Source organism: Neophocaena asiaeorientalis, unplaced genomic scaffold (genome assembly GCF_003031525.2).
Source record: "Neophocaena asiaeorientalis asiaeorientalis breed wild unplaced genomic scaffold, Neophocaena_asiaeorientalis_V1.1 scaffold51, whole genome shotgun sequence".
Taxonomy (NCBI): domain Eukaryota; kingdom Metazoa; phylum Chordata; class Mammalia; order Artiodactyla; family Phocoenidae; genus Neophocaena; species Neophocaena asiaeorientalis.
The window spans coordinates 985,224-1,004,695 of record NW_020173335.1 but is presented as its reverse complement, the minus strand read 5'-3'; the positions used below and the strand labels follow the sequence as shown (position 1 = coordinate 1,004,695).

Here is a 19,472-nt window from a genome sequence, read left to right as displayed (position 1 = left end):
TTCAGAATAGTAAATACCTCTTTGGGGAAACAATGGGAAAGGAATCAAAAAAAGGTTCCGGAGGGCTTCAATTGTATCTGTAATACATTATTAAGCTGAATGATGGGTATATGACTATTCACTTGTTCTCTACATTTTTTTATATACTTATAATACATACATATATATATATATATATACACACACATATATCAACCATGCAGAGTATATATATTCCTTCAGCGCACATGTAATAGTTTTAAAAACTGACCTTATACTAGTTAAAAGAAATCTCAATTAGTTCCAAAGAAGAAAACAGTCTGTGTTCTCTAACTATGCTATGTTAAATCAGGAAACGACTTTCTCTTGCATTGCCCGCTCTCCTTCCCCTTCTTGAAGAAATCCTGTCCAAAGCCACTAGGTGGGGTCAGGCAAGGTAAAGTCCTCAAAGGGGGAGCTCAAGGCCAGAGCAGGGTGCTGGGGCATAATCAGGGTGTCTACACAGGGTGGAAGGATAGTGAAATGTGTGTACAGCAGCAGTCCTGTGCGGGATGTCAGGACTGTTGGGCAACGTAAGGTGAATGTCCCAGTACGAGGGCAGCCTAATGCAGAGTGTGAGAGTCTCAGGTGGAATGAGGTGGACACCCTGGCAGAGGGACACGGCCAAATAGGTTGAGGGCTTCCACGCAGCAAGGTGCCTTGCACAGTTGTTACAACTTATATGTGGTTAGGAAGGAACACATGCACAGGAAGAGGTGATAAATGGAGGCTGGTTACATACTGGGATTTGATCAAAAATTAAGAAATATTAAGGAAAAATGGGAGTCAGATTTCTTACTGTGAGAGAAATGATACACTGATAAAGAAAGATTCAAAATCCTTAAATAGAACGACAAAAACCACTACGAATAAATTTGCACTGTAACAGCTACAGCAATACTTAATATAAAATAAGCTTTAAAAACGTAAAAAAAAAAAGACTAAAACCAAACTGATCTTTATTGTTCTTTTCCCAACATTTTTATGATAGGAAGAGAGCAACAAAGCAAATCTAAAGAAACAGAAAGGAGAGAAGCAAAAAAAGGTCAGAAAAAATAGAGATGATGTTTAAAAATGATAATTCTTTTGAAAAAGATTAATAAGAAACAAACTCACGTGACTTCCCTGGTGGCGCAGTGGTTAAGAATCCGCCTGCCAGTGCAGGGGACATGGGTTTGAGCCCTGGTCCGGGAAGATCCCACATGCCGCGGAACAACAAAGCCCGTGTGCCACAACTACTGAGCCTGTGCTCTAGAGCCCACGAGCCACAACTACGGAAGCCCGCGCACCTAGAGCCCGTGCTCTGCAACAAGAGAAGCCACTGCAGTGAGAAGCCTGCACACCACAACAAAGAGTAGCCCCTGCTCACTGCAACTAGACAAAGCCCGCACACAGCAACAAAGACCCAACAGAGCCAACAATAAATAAATAAATTTATAAATGAAAAAAAAAGAAAGAAAACAAACTCAGGTAAAACTGCTTGGGGAAAAATATTTGAAGAAGATAGCATGAAAAAGAGGAAATAAACACAACAGATAAAGAAACATCATGAGTAAAACAATATTATGAGCAATTATATGCTAATAAATACGAGAATCTTAGATACATTTCTATGAAATGGCAAAACTGGCATAGTAATAAAAAACTTGAATAGACCTGTATATATTATTACATACACCATGGACACTTAAATGTGAATCAGAAAGCCCCCCCTCCAAAAGGGTGCCAGGTGAAGAAGAAAAACTCAATCCCTGCCTGTAATTTGGTCTCTTGGGTAGCAAAGAGGTGCCTAGTTAGTGAGCTGGGACAGGATGGGTTGGTTAGCACTTTGGCCCAGGCCTTGAGTTAGAGGCCAACCTGCACAAAGAATAGCTAGTTCAAGGATAATCCCTTGATATTGGTTCTGTGGTCCAGCCTAGAGATTTTGAAAATCAGGAGTGACTGCAAGACACACACTGGGGAAAACCAGCTTTTAATATAAACAAATTAAAAGAAGCCAATTCACAAAATATTTAGAAAGAAGTAAAATACACAGAACTTCATAACTGATGGGATATGGGGGTAAAGGAGAAATAATGGCTCATACTCTGATTTCTAGCTTATATAACTAGGTAAATGACCATCACATAATTGACTGATATAGGGATAAATGCCGACTGGCTATTGTTCCTTCAGTATAATTCAGGGTTGTCTTTATATAGGTCTATACCTGCAATACCTAGTACATGATGACAATGTTCCTGTAATAGATTCTTATAGAAAAATATCAAATAAAGCTTCCTTCTGAAAAAGACATAATTAACTGTTGCATTCTTTTTTTGTTATAAGAATTGTGGTTTAAACCACAGAGAACCTGAAAATCTCTGTGAGATGAATCACCCATCAGGTTATAAAACTGATAGACACAAAGGAAAATGCCTGAATTTTAAACATAAGCAGTTCCCCTTTACAATCCCCACTAGATGCATTCCAATCTTCTAATTGACACACACCAACTTTTCAGTCAACACTCAGTCCCAAATTTCTCTAGCAGTCTCAGTTGAGGCAGTGACTGTAGAGGGAATATTAACTGACAATGCTTTGCTACTGGTGTGAAAGTTCTAAAGTTGTTATATATCCTGTAACTACTTACCGACCATCTCTAACATACCAGGATGTCAAGCTATATAAGAGTGTGGTCTGTGCATGTACGTGTAGAGTATGTGGTGGGGAGGAGATGAATGACAAATGGGAAATGAAGAAAGAGGACAGATAAAGGAAAAAGAAATTCCTGTTTTAGAAGCAAAAGACTATAATGCCAATAATGGTTTCACTAGGAGGGTGGAACTATGGGCATTTTGTTTTATCTTCTTAGTCAAATGTTTTTGTAATGAATTACTTTGCTCTGCAAATTTTTATAAAATTTTATAAAGTTATTTGGTGATGCCTTTTGGGGCTGTAGCTATTTTTACAGAGCAACTAATTGGAGAAAATTTTGTTTAACTACCGAGAAATTTTGAGGAAGAAAAATACATCACTCAAAACTCTTCTGGTGGGGGGGTGGGGGAATCAAGATTAAAAAAATTTAAATATGAGATGTCAAGTATGTGGTCTGGAGCACAGAGAAGTCTGCTCTGGAGAAAGAATTTTGGGAATTGTTAGTGTTTGGTAGATGATGTTTAAAATCAGAAGAGATGAGAGCTAAGGAGACTATAAAGATTTATTATATGAGAGTTTCAAGTCCTATTTATTCCATTCCTTAGTTTCCATTTCTATTTGTCACTCTAGGTTCAAGTTTCTCTTCAATTAAAAAACTGGTTTCGGGGGCTTCCCTGGTGGTGCAGTGGTTGGGAGTCCGCCTGCTGATGCAGGGGACACAGGTTCGTGCCCAGGTCCGGGAGGATCCCACATGCAGCGGAGCGGCTGGGCCCATGAGCCATAGCCGCTGAGCCTGCACGAACGGAGCCTGTGCTCCGCAATGCGAGAGGCCACAGCAGTGAGAGGCCCACGTACCGCAAAAGAAAAAAATTAAAAAAAAAAAAAAATTAAAAACTGGTTTTGGGGACTTCCTTGGTGGCGCAGTGATTAAGAATCCGCCTGCCAATGAAGGGGACGCAGGTTCGAGTTCTGGTCTGGGAAGATCTCACATGCCACGGAGCAACTAAGCCCGTGCGCCACAACTACTGAGCCTGCGCTCTAGAGCCCACGAGCCACAACTACTGAAGCCCGCGCGCCTAGAGCCAATGCTCCGCAACAAGAGAAGCTATCTCAATGAGAAGCCCCAGCACCGCAACAAAGAGTAGCCCCTGCTTGCCACAACTAGAGAAAGCCCGTGCACAGCAACAAAGACCCAATGCAGCCATAAATAAACACACACACACACACACACACACATACACACACACACACAAAACGCTGCTTTCACAGGCACTACTAGTCTCTTCCACCCTCGACCTCAGCCTTTACTCTTGCCTGCTAGATTTCTCTTCCAGAGTCCAGGTTCAAATTATATCACTATCCTGCTCAGAAGTTTTCCGGCTTCCCACAGAATAGGATTTAAGTTTCTTGTTCTGATAGTCAAGAAATAAGCCTTTGGGGCTTCCCTGGTGGCGCGGTGGTTGAGTCTGCCTGCCGAAGCAGGGTACACGGGTTCGTGCCCCGGTCCGGGAAGATCCCACATGCTGCGGAGTGGCTAGGCCCGTGAGCCATGGCCCCTGAGCCTGCGCGTCCGGAGCCTGTGCTCCGCAACGGGAGAGGCCACAACAGTGAGAGGCCCGTGTACCGCAAAAAAAAAAAAGAAAGAAAGAAGCCTTTCCCCACAAGTAAACTCCCTCTCTGAAATCCTCAAGGTACCTTAATTGTGCCTTCAAATTAAGTGTTAAGGAGTACTTAACACTTGCTCCTTCCAGGACAGTTATAAATGTTGATTCTAACTCCCAGCAGGCCCAAAACCTGTTGCTTCTAGAAAATCTTGCCTTGTCCTTCTTTGAAATTCACATAGCATCTAGCATGGTGCCCTGCACTCAGTAAGGATTCAAAGGTTTAATGAACTAATTTTTACAAATTATGATAAAGCAAGAATGCAGAGAAACTGTAACCCTCATACATTGCTGGTAGAAATATAAAATGGTGCAGATGCTGTGGAAAACAGTTGGTGGTTCCTCAAAAAGTTAAACACAGAGTTAGCATACGATCTAACATTTCTATTCCTAGGTATATAGCCAAGAGAAATGAAAACACATGTAAGTGAATGTTCACAGCAGCTTTATTTACAATAGCCACAAGAAGCAACTCAAATGCCCATCAACAGATGAACAGATAAGCAAAATATGGTATATCCATACAATAGCATATTATTCAGCTATAAAAAGGAATGAAGTACTGATACATGCTACAACAAGGACGACCCTTGGAAGCATTAAGCTAAGTGAAAGATGCCAAATATACAAAACAACACATATTACATGATTCCATTTATATGAAATATCCAATCCATAGAGAACAGATTAGGGGCTGGAGGGAAGTGTGGCTGCTTAATGCATTCAAGGTTTATGTTTGGGATGATGAAAAAGTTCTGGACAGTGATGATGGTTGCAAAACACTGTGAGTGTACTTAATGCCACCAAACTGTACACTTAAAAATGGTTACAATGGTAAATCTTATGTGTATTTTGCCACAATTAAAAACAGTATTATAAAGCAGTTGTTAAGTCAATATAAATAGTCAGTATTAAATATAAACAATGCTCTACATCATCCATTCTTTTTCAGGTTTTATCTAAGTGCTTTTGCTCTCTCCTTGCACATGTGTATCAAAACTGCCTATTTGAATACTTGATCCAACCATTCATTCATAAACACCTGTGAAATATCTTAGCTTTACAAATCCTATGACTTCTTGGCTACTCCACATATACCCAGCAATCTACAAGATACTTCACAACATGATCTAGTTTTATAATTAAGCTGTTAGAGAGGATGTCCCTGCCAGGGACCTTACCTCAATCTCCTCTACTTCAGGCTCTCATTACCACTCCACATGTGTTCATGATCTCATTAACTTTCATTTTCTCCACAGTCCAATGGTGTTACCATCTACTACTCCTGGTAACTCCAACCTCTATCTACACTGGTTTCACTCAATTAACCAAAAAAGCCACACCCACTTCTCTGACTTAAAACAAAACCCCTTCCTCAAGTCTGAATATCCCTCTAGGTATTGAGGTTCATTTCCTTTCAGCCATTTTTTTTTTTACAATTAGTTTTTATTTATTTATTTATTTTCAATTTTTGGCTGCCTTGGGTCTTGGTTGTTGTGCATGGGCTTTCTCTAGTTGTGGCGAGCGGGGGCTACTCTTCATTGCGGTGCGCTGGCTTCTCATTGCAGTGGCTTCTTTTGTTGTGGAGCACAGGCTCTAGGTGTGTGGGCTCAGTAGTTGTGGCTCGTGAGCTCAGTAGTTGTGGCTCGCGGGCTCTAGAGCACAGGCTCAGTAGTTGTGGCGCACGGGCTTAGCTGCTTCATGGCATGTGGGATCTTCCCATACCAGGGCTCGAACCCGTGTGCCCTGCATTGGCAGGCGGATTCTTAACTACTGTACCACCAGGGAAGTCCCCCTCCCTTCAGTCTTAACAAAACTTCCACAGAGAGCAGTGTACTCCTAGTATCTTCATTTTCTCACTCCCCCATTAATTTCTCAATCCACAGCAAGATTAATTTCCTCTCAGAACTCCAAAGAACACTGATCTGTCCTTTTAATTCCAAAATTTGATGGGTAACTGCCAGTTTCTTTACCTCTAAAATGAAAGTTGTGCTACTTCACATGTTGAAGATTAATAAACCAACAAATATAAAAACGAGCACATTACTATTTTATTGATTCTTAATCAAAGAGTGGGTGAAACAATACAAAGCCAGATGGGTTATTTAGTCCTATTCTGGGAGAATTCTTAATTAAAACACTGATCTGTGCAACTCCTAACATACATTTTATCCTTCCTTCCTTCCTCCCACTGACACTGGGTTAGCCCTCCATTTCAGAGATTAACAACAAAAAAAAGCTGAGGCAGGCTATAATATGTTAAGGGACTTATCCAAGGTAACACATCTAATAAGCATTTGGGTGAGGCCTGGAACACAAGTTTTCTTCACTGCTTTCTGAATTACACTGTGGTTGTTACTCTCTAGCCATGAAATGATTCCAATAGTTAGAAAAGTAGAACAAATTTCTTAAAATTTTATGGAGGAAGAAACTAAAGAGGGATGTTAATTTACATACACACACTTTTTTTTCTTTCTTTTTGTATTTCTCTCATTATTTGTTTATCTGTATTAGCCAAGACTGGCTGGCTTCCAGGCAAAACTGAAAGACTTGAAAAATTAAACCCTTCTGTGGTAAGAAAAAAAAAACAAAAATGTGGCAAGTATGTACATGGTTCCTGATCTTAATAAAACTGCAATCTCATGTCCTTAGCCATGACAATACCTTAAAGAACATGACCATAAATCAAACTCCATCATAGGGAAAACTAATTCAGAACATGTACTGCTGAGCCATGAAGTTCCAAGGAGCTGTCATATCCACAGCTAGCCAAGGGAAAGAATGCAAAGAAGCCACAAGAGGTTTTTTCTGCGAAACGTTATCAGGCTTATACCAACTGATCTTGGCTAAAAGGGGTAAGTGGACATAGAGTTTGAAAGGAATTTCCCTACCTTCTACTTCCATATGCTCACTTCTCTGAAACTGACCTGCATAAGAAGGCAACTGTGGTCAAGACATCGTGTTAATTCTTCTTTCCCATGGATGGGTTCATAAGTGTCCTTCTCCTTCTCACCCATCTTACTATGGTGTGCTACCCCAAGTGGATTAAGAAGAAAAATTACAAGTCTTTTGATTCATGTCGGAGTGTTCTCATTATAGAATGTGGTGACAGGAGTGATGACAATTTTTGTTTAACAATCTCACTTTTTCGTCCCCTTACTAACATCAAAGAATGCTTCTGTAAGCAAGTATGATGAGAGCACAGAGGATGTGGGTAAGGTATAGAGCATTATTTCACCTAGGTGACAGAATCACAGCAATGTTCCTGGTAAAGCATTTTGGGAGATACCAATCTATTGTGAAGCTCAGCGAGGACTCATTCACTTGTGCCTAAGATCATGTCCTAGCTGCATTAAGAATGTGTGTCCCAGCTACATGCTTTGCACAATTCCAAGTTGTTGAGGGTGAAAACGTCCTAAAAATTTACTTCCAAGAGATCAACACTAAATCTTTGAATACACATATGTTGGGGACTTATGTTCTGTTGAATAGTTATTCGACATGAAGAAACATTTTAATAAACTTTTGCTGACAGATTCGATACTAAAATCCATATTCATTTGTGCACTGTCATACAACAGTATTTCACTGCACATTTACTCATTCCTACCATCTACTTATATTTGATTAATTTACGAAGACTCTTTAAGAGTTCTACTGCTTAAAACAAAGTTCCTAGCAAAATAAATTGCACTCTTAAAAACAGAACAACGGGCTTCCCTGGTGGCACAGTGGTTAAGAGTCCGCCTGCCGATGCAGGGGACACGGGTTCGTGCCCTGGTCCGGGAGGATCCCACATGCCGCGGAGCGGCTGGGCCTGTGAGCTATGGCCACTGAGCCTGTGCATCCGGAGCCTGTGCTCCGCCACGGGAGAGGCCACAACAGTGAGAGGCCCACGTACTGCAAAAAAACAAAACAAAACAAAAAAACCCAACAGAACACCTACATCTACATATTATGTAATACAAATGTTCTTGAAATGCAATCTAGGATATAATGGCCTAAACTTATAAACAGCAAAACAAAAACTAAACAAACAAAAAAACTTCCTTCAATTCAAATAATTTCTCCCTTTCAGATGTTGACATGCCATTTTAATTCTGTCAAAAGCATAACCTTCAACCATGAAATGAAATTTCTATTCCATCTATACTACACACAACAACTCAAAAGTTAACCTCTAATAATGCCACTGAGGTTTGGCTCTAATATTTTTTTAAATAACCTGTGGGAAAACCCCAAAATATGCAGTGTCTAATTTTTAGCCAATCTTGTTTAATTTTGGCTCCATAAAAAAAGTGCCTTTAAATACAAAAGTAATAGATATAATTTAGTCATTTGACAAGCCTTCTTTGATAAAGGCTTTTGGCATATCGCCTATAAAGTGAGAAATTCAATGACTAGGTAACATCATCTCATAAATTAGGTAGTTTACAATCTGTGTATACCACGGAATTGAAAAAGGATGTAACCTAGTTCTCAGCTAACAGATCACAAAAATAAGTTTTGATTAATGATTTTTGGTAAGTAACTCTAAAAGGATTAAAAGAACTGAGTGGCACTGATGTAAAAAACCGTATGTAGCATTTTTGGAACTTATATCCATAAAAGTGAAAAACAGGAAGTGACATGATATTGAACTATTTTCATTCTGTTAAGTAACATTTTCCTATAGCAATGATCATCTAAATAACTTATTTTTAACTGTCTCCCATTGAACCAAGGCACAAAGAACACTGTCTTGTATAGTTGGTACTCAATAAATATTTGCTGAATGAATGCATAAATAAATGAAGGAATTGCTAATAGGTACTACATCTTCAAATTCACAAGGTAATGCCAAATTGCTTTCCAATCAGATCACCAGTTTACACCACCGGCAGTGGTTATTTTTAGATTTCCATATGCTCCACACCCTCACAAAGTTAGGTATGGCCAGTTATTCTCTGCTCTGCTGGTGGGTATAAAATGATGACTTATTGGCAGTCTTTGTTTACATCTAATCTATTTATCATCTCTTTGTGTTTCATTTTTTGGTAAAACATCTATTCTTTTTTTTTTTTTTTTTTTTTTAAGGGCAGGGGCCTGGGATCTTCCCAGACCGGGGCACGAACCCGTGTCCCCTGCATCGGCAGGCGGATTCTTAACCACTGCGCCACCAGGGAAGCCCAAAACATCTATTCTTATCATTTTACCATTCTTTTGGTAGCTGATCTTTTTCTTATCTGAAATAAGAGAATACAATAGACCCCAATCCTCTGATTATAGTGTTGCATATATCTTTTCCAACTTCATGGTTTTTTTAAAAAAACATTTTTTAATATTAATTAATTAGTTTGTTGATTTTATTTAGGCTGCGCCTGGTCTTAGTTGCGGCATGCGGGATCTAGTTCCCCGGACAGGGAATCAAACCTGGGTCCCGCCCCCTGCATTGGGAGCATGGTGTTTTACCCACTGGACCACTAGGGAAGTCCCCGTGGTTTTTTATTTTTTTGATGAACACAGGTTCTTACTTTAAATGTAGTTGATACACCTGAAACTAACACAACATTGTAAATCAACTACACTACAATAAAATTTTTTAAAAAATGTAGTCAAAGCTGTTGATCATTTCCTTTATAATTTTTTTTTCCAGCCATGTCACATAGTATGTGGGATTTTAGTTCCCCAACCAAGGATCAAACCTGTGTCCCCTGCAGTAGAAGCACGGAGTCTTAACCACTGGACCGCCAGGGAAGTACCTATGATGTGTATTTTTGCATCTAATGTATAAAAGCCTTTCTTCTCTAAGATTCAAAGAAGTTACCTATATTATCTTCTTAGTTTTATAGTTTTGCCTTTCACATTTAAGACATCAATCAGTTGGAACTGATTTGTATCCGGTATGAGGTCCAGGTCCAATTTCATTTTTTACCACCTGAGTAACTAATTGTCCCAAATCATTCTTTCTCCACTGATTTATAAAGCCAGCTCAGGGAGTCCCCTGGTGGCCTAGTGGTTAGGATTCCGGGCTTTCACTGCCCTGGCCCGGGTGCAATACCTGGTCGAGGAACTGAGATCCTATAAGCCACACACCCCTGCCCAAAGGCCAGCTCAATTATAAATTGTTTCTATATATGTATGGGTCTGTTTCCAGACTTCTGTTCCATTGGTCTATTTGTCTATTCCTATACTACAACCATGTGTGTCTTAACTAAATTATGGCTTTATAATAATATCTTGGTATATAGTATGGCAAAGCCTCCCCACAAACATACACATTAAAGGCCTTGGTTATTTTGGCACTCTGCCCGTTCATATAAAATTTAAAACAAGCACGTCAAACTGGGGATATGAGGCCATTATGACACTGCTTGGAATACCAATGAACCAATCTAGATCAATACAGGAGAATTTTTTTTTTTTTTTTTGGGTACACGGGCCTCTCACTGTTGTGGCCTCTCCCGTTGCAGAGCACAGGCTCCGGAAGCGCAGGCTCAGCGGCCATGGCTCACAGGCCCAGCCGCTCCGCGGCATGTGGGATCTTCCCAGACTGGGGCACGAACCCGTGTCCCCTGCATCGGCAGGCAGACTCTCAACCACTGTGCCACCAGGGAAGCCCCAGGAGAATGTTTTTATGATAAATCTTCTAAATCATGAGCATGGTCAATATCCGACTTAAGTATTCTTTAACATCTTTTTTTTTTTTTTTTTTTTGCGGTATGTGGGCCTCTCACTGTTGTGGTCTCTCCCATTGCGGAACACAGGCTCACGGGCCATGGCTCACGGGCCCAGCCGCTCCGCGGCATGTGGGATCTTCCCGGACCGGGGCACGAACCCGCGTCCCCTGCATCGGCAGGCGGACTCTCAACCACTGCGCCACCAGGGAAGCCCTCTTTAACATCTTTGAATAAAATTTAAAATATTTCTCACTAAAGACCTTACATACTTTTTTTCGTAGGCTTACTCCTAAATATTTTTTTATGCGATTGTGTCATTTCCTTTAAATGATAATACCGTTTACTATTGGTATAAATCACATCAAGCCATTTTGCTAAACTCTTAGGAATTCTACTAATTTGTAGATTCCACAAATAATGACAAAGAAACTCTTTTCGAACATGTTAACTTTTCAGTGCCTATCAGACATCTAAGTGGAGATGTTAAGTAGGCAGCCAGATATGAATTTACAGTTCATGGTAGAGGTATACACTAGAAACAGAAATTTCATTTAAATCCATGGACCTAGATGAGATCACCAAAGAAATGAATGTAGACAGAGAGGAAATTTGGTGTATTATAACTTTAAAGAGAGTGTGGGGACTCAAGCTAAGCAGCAGAAATGTATTTCAAGAAAGTAGGAATGACCAGCTATATCAAAGGCCATTAAATGAGATGGAAGACTGAGAACTGACCACTGGATTTAGCAACGTGGAAGTTCTCAGTGACCATGTTCGATAAGGGCAGTAGTGAGAGCCTGGTTCGGGGTGTTTAAAAGGAAGGAATTGTAGACTGCAAGTACAGAAAATTCTTTTGAAGAGTGTTGCTACAGAACCAAGAAATGGGGTAGTGGCTAGAAAGAGATGTGTGGTCAAAAGAAAACTGTTTTTGGTACACTGATGGGAATGACCCAGTAAAGAAGAAAAAACTGAAGCAGCTGATGATGCAGAAAACTGCTGAAACAATATTCTTAAGGAGGTGAAGAGGAGAGGGATCTGATGCATCAGCAGAGATCAGCTTTCAGTAGGTTTGCACATACTTTGTTTATGGTGACAGTTGGGAAGGCAGAGTACCTGAGTACTGCTGCAATGAGAGCTTAGAATGTCTATTCTGATTGCTTTTATCTTCTCAAAGTAAAAAGTCTTCAGCTAAGAGTGACAATGGGTAGGTGAGGGAAAGGAGGGAGTTACAGGTTTGAGGAGAGTTAGGGTATGAAATGGGAGCTGCAGTCAATGAAAAAGGAGATATCGTAGTTTCCCAGCACAATAAGGGTACACACTTGTAAGTTATCATGAATTTAAAGTGAGACTAGTCTGCAGAGTTCTGTAGTTTAAATTACTCAGTCCATCACTGTAACTCCCTCAACTCTGGCTCTTCTCTCCATGACCTGTACCCAACTCCCAAAAGTCCCACCTCAGTTAAATCCAACCGTTGCTTATGCCGTTCATCACCCATGAAGCTGACTGCGGTAGAAGAACACACAAAACCATGCTTTTAAACATTTTAGTTTTCTACAACAAAGAACCCTGACCAATATACTCTTAAAGGTCAGTAACTTATGAATCACCACCCACAATGGCTTACAGTTTACATGTTCCTGGGCCAATCCTATCTTAAAACCCTTCTCCTGGTTTCCATGACATTACATCATTAGAGCAGTAGTTTGCAGACTTGGACTGCATCAACTATAAAATTTCAAAATATGTTTCAAGGGCTGATACAGGTTGGCAGTTTTATTTGGATTAGTAGAACACTAAAAAAATATATCCTAATACTATCATTTCATAAGAGAAAAGGCAATTATGCCGTAAAAGAAAATCTTGAGAAAAAGGACAACTCATGTTTGGAAGGAAGGAAGGAAGGGAAAGAGGAAAGTTGGCATCCTTTTATTGATAATATTCACAAAGGGCCGGTATAATCTTTGTCAGGGAGCAGCAAGAGTGGCAACCATTGCATCAAGATATCCTGGTGGTCTTCTTACCCTTAATTACTTCTTTTCTCTTTTCTTTTGCTCTGTAAATATAACGGCTACCTAAAAGCTTTGATGCAGCACTTTTGTTTCTTTGGAATCTCTTCACTATCTCATTCATTTTCAGGTCTTCAGTTCTCACATGAAATTTCTACTTCATGAAGCATTAAATCATGCACATACCTATACTCAAGCATCCATCACAATGCATTACATTTACCTGTTTACATATTTATTTCCCCTATGCTTGGCAGGGATTAAATTAATAGCAAGTGGGGTAATCTCTTACTACAGACAGGATGACCAAAAGTAATAATTTCTTTTTTTTCCCTAAATTTTATTTATTTTTGGCTGCGTTGGGTCTTTGTGGCTGCGTGTGGACTTTTAGTTGTGGTGAGTGGGGGCTACTTTTCGTTGCGGTGCGCAGGCTTCTCATTGAGGTGGCTTCTCTTGCTGCACAGCACGGGCCCTAGAGCACGCGGGCTCAGTAGTTGGGGGCGCATGGGCTCTAGAGCGCAGGCTGAGTAGTTGTGGCGCACGGGCTTAGTTGCTCCGTGGCATGTGGGCTCTTCCTGGACCAGGGATCGAACCCGTGTCCCCTGTGCTGGCAGGCAGATGCTTAACCACTGCGCCACCAGGGAAGTCCCAAGTAGTAATTTCTTTAAGAGATGTTGACAACTCTATCAATTAGTATCTCCTTTAACTGTTCCTAAGAGCTCTCCTTGAACATTCTTTATTCCTTTAACTGCAGAGTCCAAGATTATTAACTCTGGATAAATTCAGATATTCACTGGCCCTAAAATTTCCTTCCCAAATCTCATGATTTGAAAAGAATATTACTTAGTTTTTTTTGTTTGTTTGTTTGTTTTTGCGGTACACGGGCCTCTCACTGTTGTGGCCTCTCCCACTGCGGAGCACAGGCTCCAGATGCGCAGGCTCAGCGGCCATGGCCCACGGGCCCAGCCGCTCCACGGCATGTGGGATCCTCCCGGACCGGGGCACAAACCCGCGTCCAAGCCCTATTACTTAGTTTTAAATGTCTATCACTCTCACTGCCTCTAAAGGACTGAGGAACCCTACAGTAATCTATACTCATTTCCTAACTGTGCATCAGTTTCCCTCCCAAGTCCTCAATAAGAACTCCAGGGTTACTGGTGCCTTGCTTAGTTTATTTTTAACCTCCATACTGATACTTCATCACAGAAAAGAGCCCAAAGCCATATTCTACCTTGTTATTTATTTTAATTTCAGGAGATTAATGTGTACCTAAGAACTTCTAAAGGCTATGAAATTTGGTCACGTCTTTCAATGAACCAAAAGAGGATATACCTTTAAGATTTCTTCCACTACAGTTCTTTCTATTAAGAAAACATTACTCTGAATCACTCACAAACTCATACATACTTTTAAAACCTGAGTAAAATTATGAGATACTGTTCCACACCCACCAAACTGGCAAAAACAAATCCTGAAACTATCAAGTGCTGATAAAAATATAAAGCAACAGGGAATTCTCATATATTGCTGGTGTGAGCGTAAACTTGTACAACCATTTTGGAAAACAGTTTGACAAATACAAAGTTCAAGCTGTGAAACCCCTATGACCCACCAATCTTTCTTTTTTGTTTTCTGAATTTCTTTTTAACATCTTTATTGTAGTATAATTGCTTTACAATGTTGTGTTAGTTTCTGCTGTATTACAAAGTGAATCAGCTATACGTATACATATATCCCCACATCCCCTCCCTCTTGCATCTCCCTCCCACCTTTCTTATCCCAGCCCTCTAGGTGGTTACAAAGCACTGAGCTGATCTCCTGAGCTGATCTCCCTGTGCTATGTGGCTGCTTCCCACCAGCTAGCTATTTTACATTTGGTAGTATATATATGTCAATGCCACCCTCTCACTTTGTCCCAGCTTACCTTTCCCCATCCCCGTGTCCTCAAGTCCATTCTCTATGTCTGCATCTTTGCTCCTGCCCTGCTCCTAGGTTCTTCAGAACCATTTTTTTTTTTAGATTCCATATATATGTGTTAGCATATGGTATTTGTTTTTCTCTGACTTACTTCACTCTGTATGACAGACTCTAGATCCATCCACCTCACTACAAATGACTCAGTTTCGTTTCTTTTTATGGCTGAGTAATATTCCATTGTATATATGTGCCATATCTTCTTTATCCATTCATCTGTTGATGGACACTTAGGTTGCTTCCATGTCCTGGCTATTGTAACTAGTGCTGCAATGAACATTGTGGTACATAACTCTTTTTGAATTATGGTTTTCTTAGGGTATATGTCCAGTAATGGGACTGCTGTGACCCACTAATCTTAAAAATACATGAAGGTAAGACAAAATATATAAGAATGTTTGCTACAGAATTGTATATAGTAGGCAAAAAACTAAATTACCTAAATGTCCACCAATAGACTGATTAAATTGTGGTATATGTGTACAATGCTGTACAGCAGGAAATAATTACATTAGATATATGTATAAGCAAAATGGGTGACTCTCACAAAGTAGAATAAAAAAGTTGTAAAAATTGAAAACTATACGATACCATATAAGGTTTCAAAAAATGAATAACAGTATTAGTTTTGGGATATAGTCATATAAAGCAAAATTATTTTAAAATGCAAGTGTATTATCAATACCAAATTCTGGATGAAAGACACAAAGACATGCAATTAAAAAGGAATATATAGGGCTTCCCTGGTGGTGTCTAAATACATGAAGGTAAGACAAAATATATAAGAATGTTTGCTACAGAATTGTATATAGTAGGCAAAAAACTAAATTACCTAAATGTCCACCAATAGACTGATTAAATTGTGGTATATGTGTACAATGCTGTACAGCAGGAAATAATTACATTAGATATATGTATAAGCAAAATGGGTGACTCTCACAAAGTAGAATAAAAAAGTTGTAAAAATTGAAAACTATACGATACCATATAAGGTTTCAAAAAATGAATAACAGTATTAGTTTTGGGATATAGTCATATAAAGCAAAATTATTTTAAAATGCAAGTGTATTATCAATACCAAATTCTGGATGAAAGACACAAAGACATGCAATTAAAAAGGAATATATAAAGGGCTTCATTTCTGCACACTGGCATAAGGATAGACATAGAGATTAATGGAGCAGAACCAAGAATCCAGAAGTAAAACTAGTAAGCATGGCCAACTGATTTTCAACAAAGAAGCCGAGATATATCAATGGGAAAAAAATGGTCTTTCTTTTCAAAAGATGGTGCCACGATCACTGGATGTCCACTCGCAACAACAAAGAATGTGGACCATATCTTACACCACACACAAAAATTAACTCCAAGTGGATCAAAGGCCTTAGTGTAACAGCTAAAGTAAACACAGGAGTGATTTTAGCTTAGGCAACGGTAAATTAGACTTCATCATCAAAATAAAACGTTTGTGCTCCAAAGGACACCATGAAGGAAGTGAAAGGACAACCCAGACTAAGAGAAAAGATCTGCACATCGTATATCTGATAAGGGAACTGTATTCAAAATAAAATCACAATGAGATATCACCTCACACCTGTTAGAATAGCTATTATCAAAAAGACAAGAAATAAGTACTGGCGAGGATGTAGAGAAAAGGGAATCCCTGTGCACTGCTGGTGTGAATGTAAATTGGTGCAGCCACTATGGAAAACAGTATGGAGATTTCTCAAAAATTTAAAAATAGAATTAACATATGATCCAGCAATTCTACTTCAGGGTGTTTATCCAAAGGAAAGGAAAACACTAACTTGAAAAGATATATGCACTCCCACGTTCACTGAAACATTATTAGAAGAGCCAAGATATAGGAAGTGTCCACTGATGGCTAAATGGGTAAAGAAAATGTGGTGTGTATGTACACATACACACACAGACACACACACACTGGAATATTATTCAGCCATAAGAAAGAATGAATTCTTGCCATTTGCAATAATATGGATGAACATTGAGGGTACTATACTAAGTGAAATAAGACAGAGAAAGACAAACACCATATGATCGCATTTATATGTGCAATCTAAAAAAACACCAAGCTCATAAACAGAGAAGAGACTGGTGGTTGCCAGAGGTGGGGTGGGGTGGGCTTAATAGGTGAAGGGGGGGTCAAAAGGTACAAACTTCCGGTTATAAAATAAATAAGCTATGAGGATGTAAGGTGTAGCATGGTGACTATAGTTAATTATACTGTAGTGGATATTTCAAAGTCACTAAGAGAGAAGTTCTTAAAAGTTCTTATCACAAGAAAAAAAATTTCTGTAACTATATGGTGACAAATGTTAACAAGACTTACTGTGTTGATTATTTTGCAACATATGCTATAATTATCAAATTATTATCATATACACCTGAAACTAGTAAGATGTATGTCGATTACAACTCAATTAAAAAAAAAAAGAACCTGTACAATTCAAGAATAAAAAGATAACCCAATTAAAAAGTGGGCAAAGGGACTTCCCTGGTGTCGCAGTGGTTAAGAATCCACCTGCCCAATGCAGGGGACACGGGTTCAAGCCCTGGTCCAGGAAGATCTCACATGCGGCAGAGCAACAAAGCCCGCGCGTCACAGCTACTGAGCCTGCGCTCTAGAGCCTGCGAGCCACAACTACTGAGGCCCACGTGCCTAGAGCCTGCGCTCCATAACAAGAGAAGCCACCACAATGAGACGCCCGCGTACTGCAATGAAGAGTAGCCCCTGCTTGCGGCAACTAGAGAAAGCCCACGTGCAGGAACGAAGACCCAACACAGCAACAATAAATAAATAAATAAATAAATGAATAAAGTGGGCAAAGGAACAGACATTTCTCTCAAGATACACAACAGACCAATAAGTACAGGAAAAGATGCTTAACATCATTAGCCATGAGGGAAATGCAAATCAAACCCACAATAAGATACCATTTCACACCCACGAGGATGGTTATAATCAAAAGGCAGACAATAACAGGTGCTGCTGAGGATGTGGAGAAAATGACATCATCATACACTGACTACTGGTCGGAATGTATAATGATAAGATCACTTCAGAAAATAGCTTCTTAAAAAGTTAACCCTATGACCCAGCAATTCTACTCCTAGAAAGATCCGAGAAAGATGTAAACATACATCCACACAAAAACTTAGACATGAATGTTCACAGCAGCATTATTTTTTATTTATTCATTTATTTGGCTACACTGTGTCTTAGTTGCAGCGTGCGGGATCTTCCTTGTGGCACAAGGGATCTAGTTCCCTGACCGGGGATCGAACCTGGGCCCCCTGCATTGGGAGCACGGAGTCTTAACCACTGTGTCCACCAGGGAAGTCCCAGCAGCATTATTAATAACAGCTGCAAAGAGGTAACAATCCAAATGCCCAACAACTGATGAATGGAAAAACAAAATGTGGTATAACCATACAACAAAATATTATGTGGCAAAAAAAAAGTACTGAAACATACTAAAACAGGTATGAACATTAAAAGCATTATGCTAAGTGAAGGAAGCCAGACACAAAAGACCACATACCGTATAATTCTATTTATAGGTAATGTCCAGAATAGGCAAATCCACAGAGACAGAAAGGAGATTAATGGCTGCCTAGGGTTGAGGAGGTGAGTGCTAACGGTTATGGAATTTCTTTTTGGGGTGATGAAAATGTTCTAAAACTAGATAGTAGCAATGGTTGTACAACTCTGTGAATAAACTAAAAAAAAAAAAACCATTAAATTGTACATGTAAAGTGGGTGAATTTTATGTTATGTAAATTCTATCTCAATAAAGCTGTCTTTAAAAAAATTAGGCCAATGACTGGTAAGAAACTGGGAACGCAGTACAAAGTAGCACCACCCAAATTAATTTCTTGCTGCAAGGGGGGAAATCTTACTGTTTAATATATGGACCCAGCTATTACCACCTTAATCCAAGGATCAACCTTAGCATTACTGAAGTAGGTCAACCAGGTATTATGTGCTTTATGACATGATGCAAAATGAGATAGAATTATGATGTATTCTCGCCAAAGTATTTACATATAAATCCATCAAGCTTTTAGCTGTAAACTTTAGAGAAAAATACATGAACGAAAGGAACGAACTAAGAGATACCACAAGAATGCAACTGTACAGAAGCATTCTCAAGACAACCAGTCCAGTCTCAAAGTCAGTGTCACTGAAAAATAAGGACTAAGCTAGACTAAAGAGACAAAAAGAGGGCTCCCCCGGTGGCGCAGTGGTTAAGAATCCACCTGCCAATACAGGGCACACGGGATGGAGCCCTGGTCCGGGAAGATCCCACATGCTGTGGAGCAACTAAGCCCGTGCGCCACAACAACTGAGCCTGCGCTCTAGAACCTGTGAGCCACAACTACTGAAGCCTGTGCACCTAGAGGCAATGCTCCACAACGAGAGAAGCCACTGCAAAGAGAAGCCCGCGCACCACAACGAAGAGTAGCCCCTGATCACTGCAAATAGAGAAAGC

The 19,472-nt window shown here is 39.8% G+C and overlaps 1 protein-coding gene across 3 annotated transcripts in view; it reads right to left on the bottom strand.

Moving 5' to 3' along the window:
- The window catches only part of LOC112400404 (coiled-coil domain-containing protein 17-like), a 64,152-nt gene that overhangs the window by 37,163 nt on the left and 7,517 nt on the right, over nucleotides 1-19,472 (bottom strand). The window lies entirely within an intron of this gene.